This window comes from Cornus florida, unplaced genomic scaffold (genome assembly GCF_030987335.1).
Source record: "Cornus florida cultivar Cherokee Brave unplaced genomic scaffold, ASM3098733v1 CherokeeBrave_3.0.0_Hap2_Chr02, whole genome shotgun sequence".
Lineage (NCBI taxonomy): Eukaryota > Viridiplantae > Streptophyta > Magnoliopsida > Cornales > Cornaceae > Cornus > Cornus florida.
This window is the reverse complement of record NW_026775572.1, coordinates 42,799,741-42,815,135: the sequence shown is the minus strand read 5'-3', so window position 1 is coordinate 42,815,135 and position 15,395 is coordinate 42,799,741. Positions and strand designations below refer to the sequence as shown.

General features: G+C 36.9%; 1 non-coding gene across 1 annotated transcript; it reads left to right on the top strand.

Annotated features, from left to right (window-relative positions):
* Positions 1-12,733: 12,733 nt before the first annotated feature.
* On the top strand, positions 12,734-12,894 carry LOC132297579 (U1 spliceosomal RNA). Its single transcript, XR_009479283.1, has one exon. It is a non-coding gene; the product is annotated as a U1 spliceosomal RNA (small nuclear RNA).
* The last annotated feature ends 2,501 nt before the right edge of the window (positions 12,895-15,395 follow it).

The following is a 15,395-nucleotide window of genomic DNA, read 5'->3' as shown; positions in this document are numbered from 1 at the left end:
TACTTAACACTTAACTACACCACTACATACCCATACAATGACCACCAACTATACCAAGCGGCAATCACTAAACTTATCATCCTCAAGATGACTAAATAATGAATCTCCCAACGACTGCATAATCATAAATCACCAGAATAATAAAACAAATTATCATGTACCCAGGTCACCATTGCTCAAAACAAAATCTTCAATAATTAATGATCGAATCACAAACCTTATACCAGACACTTAGTACAACCTAACATACTTCATCACCCAAAACAAATCATCCGAATCCACACTGTCACACCGACACAACACGCAATACCGTGCTCTCATTATCCCTGACAAATGAAACAATCATTGAACTTTAACCTGACATCATGCTAAGAGGGACTGATTTAGGAGAAATGGTTGGCCAGGCCATTCTCATCATCGATCCGGTCTCAACACAAATGTCGTTCATGTCCTCATGTCCAAACCTCAAACACACTCTCACACAGTCCACAAGACAACCATGAGATTCACTCACTATCAATCCATCATTCTACATAACCACAATGGCTAACAGTCACATACTTACTCTAAAAATCCCAATCATGCTTTAATCATACAACCCTAATAAGCTAGTAAGAGCACAACATCAAACATCACAATCATCGACCAGCGTAAAAACTCTCTAATGATCTCATGGCACCCATACCAGATAAACGACTCCATAACATCATTTGGTTCAATTCTTACTTCTTCAAAACACACAATACAACCGTCTCATGCCTAAAACCTCAAAACCAAAATCAATCATTCTCATTATTCCTCAATGGAATCCCATATTCATTTTCTTTAATCACGTAGTTCTAAGGCTACATCGACACTTATCCTCAACATACTACTTGAATCAAACGCCAATAAAAACATCCGAGTACAAGATTGACATCACATTGCCTAACCATTCTCAAGCTTACAATTCACGACACACCCCTAGCCATCACCGAAAGTACCCGACACTGGAAACACAATCCCTATTCGGCAACTCGTGCTGTCAAAACTACCCTCAAAACAAGCACTACTAAAAATTGATGACTTTATCTCCCTCCGTGGGAATGAGTCGACCAAATCAACCAAACATTTACCGATGAACTCGACAACATAACAAATCACACACAGTTCCGTCCACCCACGGACACGCACAACTTCTAAATGAAAGACAAGACTTACAATAATCGACGTCCTTGCCAGGACTAGAACAAATGGGAAGGGTAACAAACCCCACTCTCACAAGAGATTGACGACTCGTACCTGAACGCACCCGACACCTTGTCACATGCTACACACTAACTGTCCAACCATAGACACCCAATCTCACCTGAGATGAACTAAACTCCTTATACACAAAGAAAAGAACCAAATGGATACCCATACGGAACTACGAACTCAATTCTAGGCGGCCTCGCCACTAACAGACCGTCATACACTATCAACATAGAGACCTCACATACGATACCCCGTAACACCTATGCTAACCAAAACTAATAAAATCCCTACCTCCCATTCGTCGAGTACTAAGATACAACTCACAACACAACCATCAGATAAAAGCATCAATGCTCACGACATACTAACACTAGAAACGATCACAGCCTATCGGACACTGCATCTCGTCACTCCCAAATGACAACCCCTATGCCATAAAATAACACTTTACCACCCATTCCATCAATACCTTCCCAGACGATACTACCTCGATCACTATGCACACCCGACTCGTGATCTCAGTCACAATAACCCACTGACTCGTTAAAAAAAAAAAAAAAAAAAAAAAAGCCTCCTGGCAACATCGTCCTCACTGGCTCTAAAGACTAAGCTGTTCACCATCATCTCGACTGATGCACAACCCCTATCACCTACCTGATAACATACAACAACAACTCATACTCTCCAATCCACCCTCTAATCATTCCCCAAACCATTCTGCTCATCAATACTAAATATCATGCCGTAACGCCTCCACTACTATCATCCTCGAATGACAACTCAAACCACTCATCTCACCAGATCACCTAGTCACTACCAAGTAATTCTTCCTATGACACCATCATAACAAAAGAATAAGCATTACTCTCGATACTTCCCACAATAGCCACTACTTGCCACTAGAAAAGAATCTCTATACGGCAATACCATTCCAACAAATCCCAAAGGAAAAATAAGCGCAAAAACCAGAATGCTCAACATCCAAATATCTCCTCAAACCATCTACAACACAATTAGTCATTAACACTTAATCGACTACTCTAACCATTCTTCCCAAGACAATCTACGTGCCTAAGTAAGATAACTTCACACCATTGGTTCATCATCATTACCTCTCCCCTTCACCATTCCTCAGAACACTCTTTACCCTGACAAAAGTCAAATAGAGCTACCAACAAGACCTACGTGATCACCCTATTCCCAATCATTCCAATCATCAGTCTATCTCTTTGAATCCTTAAACAACAAACACTACCTCCTCATACCCCATACGCAATGTAAAGTTAAACTCCAGTCCACAGCTTACAATTTCTAAAACACGGTTCATTTGGTAACACAGTACCTACCATCTATCACTTCATCCACAACCACCAAACATACCAATGACTACATAATACCTGTCTTATCGTGCAATCCTACACTACGCAGCTTAAATTAACCACTATACACCACCTCGAGACTCTCTCGACAACTATGACAACCCATAACTTCGATTATCTACCGAGCCACACAATCAACCCACCGAGAGTCTATTACCCATAGCACACTCCCGCAACATTTTGAAATGGAAAATCACCCTTCAACCAATCATAACCAACACACTTTCTTAGACCACACCGAAACACCCGTAATACACATCTACAAACCACAGACTACATTCGTGACTCAAATAACTTCTGTCGAACCTACCATGACCGGTTCGAAAAGAACCTCCGCACCAAACCGTGACCCAAGTCATAAACACTAACCTCCTAAGGTCATACCTTTCTCCCTCGAAACCCTTACTTGCACACCTGACCTCCACGTTCACAGGAACCCATCCACCGATGCATAAAAATCACACACAACAAAGACACCATGCCATGAAATATAAACCCATCCTAAAGTCGTGCCCTAAGCACCGCACAAAATGTAACAAAAAAAAAAAAAAAAAATCAGAATGACTACACACTGAATAGCTCAATCCACGAGCTAGAAGTCGATATATGTCATTCGATAAGAACCAATACCCAACAACCCTAGAGCAACCAAGCTCCTTGCCTACTCAGGTCAAAACTAACATAACCATCCCATCCCATGCACTGAAATCAAATTTGTAACGACCCAAAAAAATAAATAAATAAAAATAAAAATAAAAACTTCGGCATGACCTCGATAGAAAAAGTCCTAGTACGACCTACTGAAATGCATATAAAATGCAATGGCTTCAGTTGGCCTAAAAACTAATCTATCATGTCCCAACGCATAATGCAATAATATACAACATCCCCAAAATCAACACATACATTCAAAATGTCCCGTTCCTCCATCTCTTCCAAACAAGGAATCACTTTAATTACATTAAGTTACAGTCCATGAAATATATTTATTTACACAAATTCTACCATTACAACACTATACATGTTACACTTAATTTATATATATATATATATATATATAAGGTACATGATCATGTTTATATACAAAAGACAACAAAATAAGAGTTCTAGTCTGGTCTTAATTTGCGATGGGTTGTCGTCCGTCCCTTCTTTCCCCAAACCTGAAAATTGTTAAAATAATGGGGTGAGCATAAGCTCAGTAGGAGGTGTCTAAGATACACCTCTTATGACCCTGTGAATCCACGTAAAGAATAGGCAAAAAGTTGACGGGATCATGTCATAGGGAATGCACATCAACAACCACAACTACAAGCTTATAAGTAATTGTCATTGTAACACAAATACACCAAATATGCAAATGAAGCGCGATGTCATCACAATGTCACTCCCTATTTTCCAAAATAATTCATTTTCACTGTTTCAAACCGTTAATGTAACCCGACCAATAGCACCTCTATGGCATCACGAGGGAAGGGTTGGCTAGTTTTCCCTGACCACATGGCATCTCCACGGCGTCGTTCGGGCCTAGGTAGCTTAGCCACACTAGAGTCTCTCTCTATTTCCCTCCAGATCACCACGGACCACTAGGCACCTCCTAGGCGTCTAGTTTTCACAAACACTTTCCAAAACGTTTTCCCAAAACAATTCCATTGCCTTTTTAAAATAACTTTTCCCCCATTCCATGCCTAATGAAAATGCATAAATGCACCATGCCTCTTAAACATCATAATTCTTTATACATTTGAATTCTTAATCATAAACACAATTGGAAAAAAAAATTATATAATACACATACCATGCTTCTTACAATATCTCCAGTAACTCAAATACATAAGATATGGAATATAATCATTTAAGACATGTTTTCTCATAAAATGGCAACTAATACATAATCACATATCACATATACAATAAATAAATCATTTTTGCAAGGATCCACACGAATTAAGCATACTATACAACAATTCATGAAGAATAATTCACAAAAGTCTAAGAAAAATGTGAATTAGAAACCCCAACCTGAAAATAGATGAAAAGCACCAAATTAGACCCAAAATTTAAAATTTCAAAAGTGCTCCAAACTAGAAATTGCTCCGATCAAAACAAAGGTCTCAACGCACTCATTAACTTTGCTTTAAGCACCAATATCAAATTCCCAAAGGTTATGGCAAGATTAAGCTTGAATTGTTGTAGTAAAAAAAATATATCTATAGGGAAACAGATATTCGAACGAGAGGGAGAAAAAATGACTAACTGTGTAATGGCCATAAGGCCATTACAATTGTTATATCATCTTTTTGCGGGTTCGACGACTTTTTAAAAAAAAAAAAATCTTTTAACATAATACTTATTTATATACTTACTAATTAAATCACAACCACTAATAAGCATAACACCAGGTAAATGAAAAAAAGAAAAACAAAACAAAAAAAAAAAAAAAAAAAATCAAGACCATTACAATCTACCCTCCTTAAAAGATTTTGTCCTCGAAATCAACCCTCCTTAAAGAAGGAGGCTCACAGCCACACACCTTTCCAAGAAAATCTCACAAAACCGTAAGACATTGAACTCACCAACATTATTGCCTTTGACACCGGGCGTCACCAGACAATCACACACCACTGCCACAAAACACAATGCTCACCACCCTATGAGGGTACTCATTACTCACAACATCAGAACACGAGACCAACTAGGCCCTACACCAAACTCTCAACGGACATAGGTCCACTCTATACTGCTACACAAAACTCTGAAACCTGAAAGAAGAACGATCACTAGACTACAGAACATGACAACATTCAATCTCAACTCCTCCCTAAAAAGACACACAAAACCCCAGACAAAGAACCTCGTCCATCTCACAATCAAGCTCAACTTTAATCTACACATCTCTGTCAGACCAAACACTCACTACCTAACATTTAACTACACCATTACATACACGTACAATAACTACCAACCACACCAAGCGGCAATCACTAAAATTATCATCCTCAAGATGACTAAATAATGAATCTCCCAACGACTACATAATCATGAATCACCAGAATAATAAAACAAATTATCATGTACCCAGGTCACCAATGCTCAAAACAAAATCTTTAATAGTTAATGATTGAATCACAAACATACTAGACACTTGGTACAACCTAACATACTTCGTCACCCAAAACAAATCATTTGAAGCCACACTGTCACACTGACACAACGTGCAATACCGTGCTCTCACTGTCCCTGACAAATTGAAACAATCATTGACCTTTGACCCGACATCGTGCTAAGAGGGACTGATTTAGGAGAAATGGTTAGCCAGGCCATTCTAATCATCGATCCAGTCTCAACACAGATGTCGTTCCTGTCCTCAGGTCCAAACCTCAAACACACTCTCATACAGTCCATAAGACAACCATAAGATTCACTCACTATCAATCCATCGTTCTACATAACCACAACGGCTAATAGTCACATACTTAATCTAAAAATCCCAATCATGCTTTAATCATACAACCCTAACAAGCTAGTAATAGCACAGCATCAAATGTCACAATCATCGACCAGCGTAAAAACTCTCTAATGATCTCATAGCACGCATACCAGGTAAACGACTCCATAACATCATTCAGTTCAATTCTTACTTCTTCAAAACACACAATACGACCATCTCATGCCTGAAACCTCAAAATCAAAATCAATTATTCCCATTACTCCTCAACGGAATCCCATATTCACTTTCTTTAATCACATAGTTCTAAGGTGACATCGACACTTGTCCTCAAGATACTACTCGAATCAAACGACTATAAAAACATCCGAGTACGTGACTCGCATCACATCGCCTAACCATCCTTAAGCTTACAATTCACGACACACCCCTAGCCATCACCGAAAGTACCAGACACTAGAAACACAATCCCTATTCGGCAACTCGTGCCGTCAAAACCACCCTCAAAACAAGCACTACTAAAAATTGATGACTTTATCTCCCTCCATGGGATTGAGTCGACCAAATCAACCAAACATTTACCGATGAACTCAACAATATAACAAATCACACACAATTTCGTCCACCCATGGACACGCACAACTCCTAAATGGAAGACAAGACTCACAATAATCGACATCCTTGCCAGGACTAGAACAAATGGGAAGGGTAACAAACCCCGCTCTTACAAGAGACTGACGACTAGCACGTGAATGCACCCGACACCTTGTCATATGCTACACACTAACTGTCCAACCATGGACACCCAATCTCACCTGAGATGAACTAAACTCCTTGCACACAGAGAGAAGAACCAAATAGATACCCGTACGGAACTACGAACTCAATTCTAAGCGAACTCACCACTAACGGACCGTCATACACTATCAACATAGAAACCTCGCATATGCTACCCCGCAACACCCATGCTAACCAAAACCAATCAGATCCCTACCACCCATTCGTCAAGTACTAAGATACAACTCACAACACAACCACCAGACAAAAGCATCAATGCTCACGAGATACTAACACTAGAAACGATCACAACCTTTTGGACACCGCATCCCGTCACTCCCAAATGACAACCCCTATACCATAAAATAACACTTTATCACCCATTCCATCACTACCTTCCCAGACGATACTGCCTCAAACACTGTGCACACCCGACTTGTGACCTCAGTCACAATAACCCACTGACATGTCGAAAAAAAAAAAAAAAAAAAAAAACAAAACCTATATGGCAATATCGTCATCACTGGCTCTAAAGACTAAGTTGTTCACCATCATCTAGATTGATGCACAACCCCCATCAGTTACCTGATAACATACAACAATAACTCATACTCTCCAATCCACTCTCTGATAATACCCCAAACCATTTTGCTCATCAATACTAAACATCACGCCATAACGCCTCTACTACCATCATCCTCGAATGACAACTCAAACCTCTCATCTCACCAGATCACCTAGTCACTACCAAGCAATTCTTCTTATGACACCATCATAACAAAAGAATAAGCATTACTCTCAATACTTCCCATAACAGCTATTACTTGCCACTAGTTTAGAATCTCTATACGGCAATACCATTCCGACAAATCCCAAAGGAAAAATAAGCGCAAAAACCAAAATGCTCAACATCCAAATGTCTCCTCAAACCATCTACAACACAATCAGTCATTAACACTTAATCGACTACTCCGACCATTCTTCCCAAGACAATCTACGTACCTAAGTAAGATAACTTCACACCATTGGTTCAATATCATTACCTCTCCCCTTCACCATTCCTCAGAATACTCTTGATCATGACAAAATTCAAATGGGGCAACCAACTAGACCTACGGGATCACCCTCGTCCAAATCATTACAATTATCAGTCTATCTCTTTGAATCCTTAAACAACAAGCACTATCTAATACCCCTAATTTTAAAAGGATATTCCTGGTATTTAATTTATTATTTAATTGTATTTTATTTGTTTATTTGTTAATTTTGTTTGTTTAAATGATTATTTGGCTTTTTTTTATTAATTGACTTAGTTGAATTAACTGTCTTAATTTAATTATTTGTCTATTTTATATGCTTAGGTGGTTATTTAATTATTGAATTGTTTTACGTATCGTAAGTTAGGGTTTTATTTGTATGTTTCCCATTAGCCGCCATAGACTTATGTTGCCTTTTGAGCCGACTGGGATTGGAATTGGGGCTTAGTCTCTAAGTATACATGAACTAGGGTTATTGTTTTAAGCCTATAAATATACACATTACGGTGGTTTTAGGGTTTTAAGAAAATATAAGCATAATTCACGTATCAAAGCTACAGAGAGATACATTGTGAGGTTTAAAGAGAACAGAGCACGTTCGGTGTGGGATTTGACTGAGGCTTCAAGGTCGGACCTAGGAGAAGGGAAGAGCAGAAGAAAGAGGAGGATAGACAGTAGTTCAGTGTTGCCGGAACAGTGGACACGACACCGAGATTTCAAAACTAAAATCGCAGGCAAGTTCTTTTCTTCTTCCTTCCCTCTGGCTTGTATTATGTGCATCTAGATAATATCTAGGGTTTAATTAATCATTAACTAAGTGTTACATGTATATTAGATGCTATATTGATGATATATATATATGTGCAGAAATCTGTTAAATTATGGTTCGTGCATGTCTGATTTCAATTGTATTCTGAAAGCATACTTAGTCTATAGAACTTATAGCTTTTGTATTTAATTTCAACTACTGTAAACACACCATAGGGATTATACTGGACATAGTTAGGACCCTTAGGAATAGTTTAAAACCAAATAGATAGGTTGGGATCGACCAGAGATGAAGTAGAAGGTCGCAGAAGTTGCAGCGGTTGAAGACGGCTCTCAGAGGAGGTGAAAGCCGGCTCCATAGAAGTGGGAGCTGGCTCCCACACATGTTGAGCCGGCTCCAAGGTTATTGGAGTAGGCTCCAGGCTGATTGGAACCTGCTCCCAAAGTTTTGGAGCAGGCTCCCTCTCAAATTGCTTCATGAATGTGTTTTTAACCCACTTTTTGAAGTTGTTGAGTGTCTGAACTGTTTTGGAAAAAATTTGGGACTCTGTAGAGTGATTAAGAAGTTAATTTTGGGTGTTAATAATACTTTTAAATGATTAAATTTTACCTCTAAATTAATGGAACAAACCGTATAAATTTTATGCACATTGTATACGGTTAATGGATGGATGAAAACTTAATTGTTTAAGCTTACTTTTGGGCATTCCAATGGGATGTAATATGTTTATAAAATTGTTTTAAATGCATGATAGGGTTAGGTATTTATTAGTTTTGACCTATGCATGTTTTGGACTTTGGTTGCTAAGCTATTGTTCATAATTCTGTAGTTTACTTGGTTTTCTTTAAATTGGATTATACTTTGGATTTAATTGTTGTAATGTCACACACTACTTTGCAATTAACGGGACTTTAGATTTGGACTGGATAATGGTTTTGAAATTTAATTGCTAAAATATTAAATCTTATTTTGTAATTAACTGGAGTATGTTTTTAACTGAACTTGCTAAAATATTATACCATAGTCTGCAATTACTTGAGTTATGGTTGTTGACTGGATTATGAATTTGGATTGAAGTTGCTGAACTGTTATCTTGGTTCTATAATTTATATGGATATGGAGGATTGTACGCACCAGTATGGGACGGTGGCATACTAGGGATGGTTTAGCTCAAAATGCTAAGACCTAACCTATCGGATTAAAGAAATGGATTGTAAAATATTGAATCCTAAATTGCGTTAAGTCATATCAACTAAATAAGTTGAGTGACTAGCTGGACTGTGTTTTATATGTCACCTCAATGAATAATTGAATGACATACTCTGGATTTGGACGGACTTTAGATATATGGTTATGGTACCACGAGATGAGCTTGAGTCTCAGGCTCGTTGGTTAGGGTGCGTATATGCAGTGGATGCATAGCTAGATATAGTAGGTAGGTGAACCATGTTAGGTCTAGGTACTCATGCCCACCTTTGGGTGCTTTTTCGCATGTTGCCTTCTATTTAGGTTGAGACCCCTATTATACCTTTCTCCCTCGAAACCCTTACTCGCATACCTAACCTCCACGTTCACAGGAACGCATCCACCGATGCATAAAACTCACACACAACAAAGACACCATGCCATGAAATATGAACCCGTCCTAAAGTCGTGCCTAAGCACCGCACAAAATGTAACAAAAAAAAAAATCAGAATGACTACACACTGAATAGCTCAATCCACGAGCTAGAAGTCGATGTATGTCGTTCGATAAGAACCAGTAACCAACAACCCTAGAGCAATCGAGCTCCTTGCCTACTCAGGTCAAAACTCACACAACCATCCCATCTCATGCTCTGATATCAAATTTGTAACGACCCAAAAAATAAATAAATAAATAAATATAAAAATAAAAAACTTCGGCATGACCTCGATAAAAAAAGTCCTACTACGACCTGCTGAAATGCATATAAAATGCAATGGCTTCAGTTGGCCTCAAAACTAATATATCATATCCCAATGCACAATACAATAATATACAACATCTCCAAAATCAACACATACATACAAAATGTCCTGTTCCTCCATCTCCTCTAAACAAGGAATCACTTTAATTACATTAAGTTACTATCCATGAGATATATTTATTTACAAAAATTCTACCATTACAACACTATACATGTTACACTTAATTTATATATATATATATATATATATATATATATATATATATATAAGGTACATGATCATGTTTCTATGCAAAAGACAACAAAATAAGAGTTCTAGTCTGGTCTTAATTTGCGATGGGTTGTCGTCTGCCCCTTCTTTCCCCAAACCTGAAATGTTAAAATAATGGGGTGAGCATAAGCTCAGTAGGAGGTGTCTAAGACACACCTCTTATGACCCCGTGAATCCACGCAAAGAATAGGCAAAAAGTATACGGGATCATATCATAGGAAATACACATCAACAACCACAACTACAAGCTTATAAATAATTATCATTGTAACACAAATACACCAAATATGCAAATAAAGCGTAATTTCATTCCAATGTCGCTCCTTATTTTCCAAAATAATTCATTTTCACTGTTCCAAACCGTTAATGCAACCCGACCAATAGCACCTCTATGGCGTCACGAGGGAAGGTTGGCTAGCTTTCCCCGACCACATGGCACCTCCATGGCGTCGTCTGGCTTAGATAGCTTAACCACACTAGAGTCTCTCTCTATTTCCCTCTAGATCACATTAACACCACGGACCACTAGGCGCCTCCTAGGCGTCTAGTTTTCACAAACACTTTCCAAAAACATTTTCCCAAAACAATTCCATTGCCTTTTTAAAATAACTTTTCCCCCATTCCATGCCCAATGAAAATGCATAAATGCACCATGCCTCTTAAACATCATAATTCTTTATACATTTGAATTCTTAATCATAAACACAATTGGGAAAAAAATTATGTAATACACATATCATGCTTCTTACTATATCTCCAGCAACTCAAATGGATAAGATATGGAATATAATCATTTAAGACATGTTTTCTCATAAAATGGCAACTAACACGTAATCACATATCACATATACAACAACTGAATCATTTTTGCAAGGATCTACACGAATTAAGCATACTATACAACAATTCATGAAGAATAATTCACAAAAATCTAATAAAAATGTGAATTAGAAACCCCTACCTCAAAATAGATGAAAAGCCCCAAATTAGACCCAAAATTTGAATTTTCAAAAGTGCTCCAAACTAGAAATTGCTCAGATCAAAATGAAGGTCTCGATGCGCTCATCAACTTTGCTTCAAGCACCAATATCAAATTCCCAAAGGTTATGGCAAGATCAAGCTTGAATTGTTGTAGAAAAAAAAAAAAAAAAAAAAAAAAAAAAAAAAAAAAAAAAAAAAAGGAAACAGATATTTTAATGAGAGGGAGAGAAAACGACTGACTGTGTAATGGCCATAAGGCCATTACAATTGTTATACCATCTTTTTACGGGGTCCCACGACTTTTTAAAATATATATATATTTTAACATAATACTTATTTATGTACTTACTAATTAAATCGCAACCACTAATAAGCATAACACCAAGTAAAAAAGAAAAAAAAAATCAAGACTATTACATCATCTTGGATGCATTCCTAGAATTCCACAACTCTGGTCAAACTCATGTCCCACATTTTACTAGTTAGCTGACTTTATTGACAGGTTTAAGTGGATCCTATAATAAGACTTGTATGTGGTCTATTTTATCTAACCATGATAAATTGATATATATATATATATATTCAAATGATTGCAAGTACCTTGATAAACCCAAATCATCAATCATTTTGGTCCTCATTGATTGAAAAAGCTTCAATGCTTTACAGAATGGATTTGTTTTGAAAAGGGTCTCCACTATTGTCTCAACGGTCTATCCAATTCTGTTTGCAACAGCTTAAGTATGCCTACTGAGACATAACCACACTATCCTATGCATTGGCAACAAACATTGGTGGCATAATGTTTGGTTCCGTACTCCCACATTGGGAAAACATAAATGTGAGGTATCTAAAGAGTCCTATATATTAAGTTGAAAGCCTAAGGAACAATATACTTACCTGGACAGGATCAATGGGCGATCAATAATGCCTATGGTCTAGGGTGGTGACCTCCATTACACTCAGGAGGGGTGCGCGCCTAAGGTCTACTCAAGTAGTGGAGCCTACGTCATAATTTGTGGTAGTGGAGGCTTGCGTTCGCGCGGCCCCTGCCCAATCTTTAGTCCAAGTTTTTTATTTATATGGGTTGAGTTTTTGCCCTAGATTTGCTTCTTTCGGGTTAGGTTACAAACATATAAAGGCCATGATCTAGTATGCTTTGGGCTAAAACATATAAAAATAAGTGACAACGAATGAAACCAAAGTTTCATGTTCAGTTTTGACAGGGGCGGCTCGAGCCTTAGGCAAGTTAGGCGGTCGCCTAAGGCCCTAACTAATAAAAAGGCCCCAAAATACTATAGTTGTCTTGTATATAATATATTGTAATTGTTTCCTAATTGAACACTAATTCTAAAGAATTTGTCCCCTAAAATAACTCTTCTTTTTTTGTTTTCTCTCTCCTTATCCGTTCACGCATTTTCATTCAAGAGAGAAATTATTTATCTCCCAAAATATCTCATTTTTTTTCACATTTTCTCTCTCCTCCTCATTCACAGTTGTTGAGTAAACCAAACCCTAACCATTACACACACTTAATATGGGCCCAAATATTTATATTCTTAAATAATATATTTTTTCTTTGTCTATCTTATACACCGTTATCTTTTACACCAACACTCTATATATATATTTTGGGTAAGTTGCACCACAGTAAATATTTAGCCATTGTATTGGGAAGTGAAGAAACTTTTCAGATTCTCTTTTTTTAGATTTTTTTTTTTTTTTTTTCTTATTCCTAATCCTCACGTTCATTCTCTCATCTCTCAGCAAACTCAACTACAAGTCATCTCCTTTCTCAGTCATCACTTATTACAACTTTATAATTTTCTTTCTTCTCAACTCAATATTCATTAGTCTCAAATTTCAATTTGAGCACTTTTCTTTTATTGAAGAATTTTCAAATTTCTAAATCAGGTTCTTTTTCTTTAATTATTTTTTAGTTTTACTAACTTTTGTTATTATAAATTTGTATATATCTATATTTTTCATATATTTGTATATTTGTTTGTGAGTTGTGAGTCTTGTAATTATTTTTACCCATACTTTTTAAAGCAATGATGATTTTTAATTAATTATTATTTAATAATTAATATATTGCATATTATGATATGAAAAGGCCAAATTTTTTTTTTTTTCGCCTAAGGCCCCGAGTTGCCGCCCTGGGTTTTGATTGTTCTGGCACACTAGGGAATCAGTTGATGGTAAAGCTTCAGCAGCGTCAATGACTGGATTGAAAAAAATGTTCCATACACAAATAAAAGCTAATAAACATGTATTTCAATAGTCAAGTATCAGATCAAAGTAATTATGCAAAACGAACAACGAGGACATGAATTACGGACCTAAAGGGAAAAGGACATTTGTGTGTGTGGGTTCATGTGTTTACTGTTTAGTGGAGCTAATCCACAGCTGCACTTGAGATTGCCAGTGCTATATATATAAAACTACGCTGAAAGTATCAAAAAGACTCGAATGAATTTAGACCATCTAAATTGACAGTGTGCATGTGTATTCGTGCTATTTATTGAATGTGATCGTCATGATATTTTGCTAGTAGTAGTAGATGTGGATTCCTTATCTCGTTTGTGAACAACATGCACAAAAAGTAACCCTGCTTATAGAGAATCAAGAACAAATATTCAAACTTCTGTCCTTCAGCAAATAAGGTGGTTTTGGTAAAAAGTTAAACATAGTCTATTTTCTCTTGTGTAGAGAAGCATTTGGTTGTACCAGTTACCTTCCAAACTCTCAGTTTGACTAGTTGAATGGACTAAGATATCAACTGCAGAAACACCAACATGTTGCTTGGTGAGGTTGTTGTAACCAAAAGATCAGAGCTAACACTATAAAACACATCCACCGACGTTCCTGTACTGATTATCTTCAGCATTGTCAGAAATTTTAGTAATGAATTCAGAATCTACAGGCAAATTAAGGTTCTGGTTCTTTCAAATTGAAGTCCCCTGAAATTGTGTGCACTACTCCAACATCACCAGAACGATTTAATTAAGCAGCCATACTAACTGAACTAACACTTTCCTCTAGTACTTCACTGTCATTATTCTTGCCACCCCCCTAAAATGATACCAATTCTATAAAAAAATTGGCATGACGTCTACTAAAAAGAGTCCTACCACAACCTGTTGAAATGCATAAATAAATAAATAAATAAATGTAATGGTCTCACTTGGCATAAACTAATCTATCATGTCTCAACGCACAATGCAAACAATATACCAATTCCCAAAATAACTATATACATATAATCAGAGTCCATTCCCTCCAATTCCTTCAAAAATAAAAATAAAATATATATATATATGGAAGTGCTAGCCCACTACTTAGTCCCATACTCCTTTACAAGGAACATAACCTAATTACATCAATTTATAGTTCATGAAATTCAACTGAAATCAAAAGTTCATAATTTACAACATTATACAAATTATACTAAAGTTTTACAGAATAGTCAAAATTTACATTTACAAAATATTAAAGTTGTAAAACAAAAATAGCAAAATATAAAATTTCCAATCCCGTCTAAACTTGTGGTG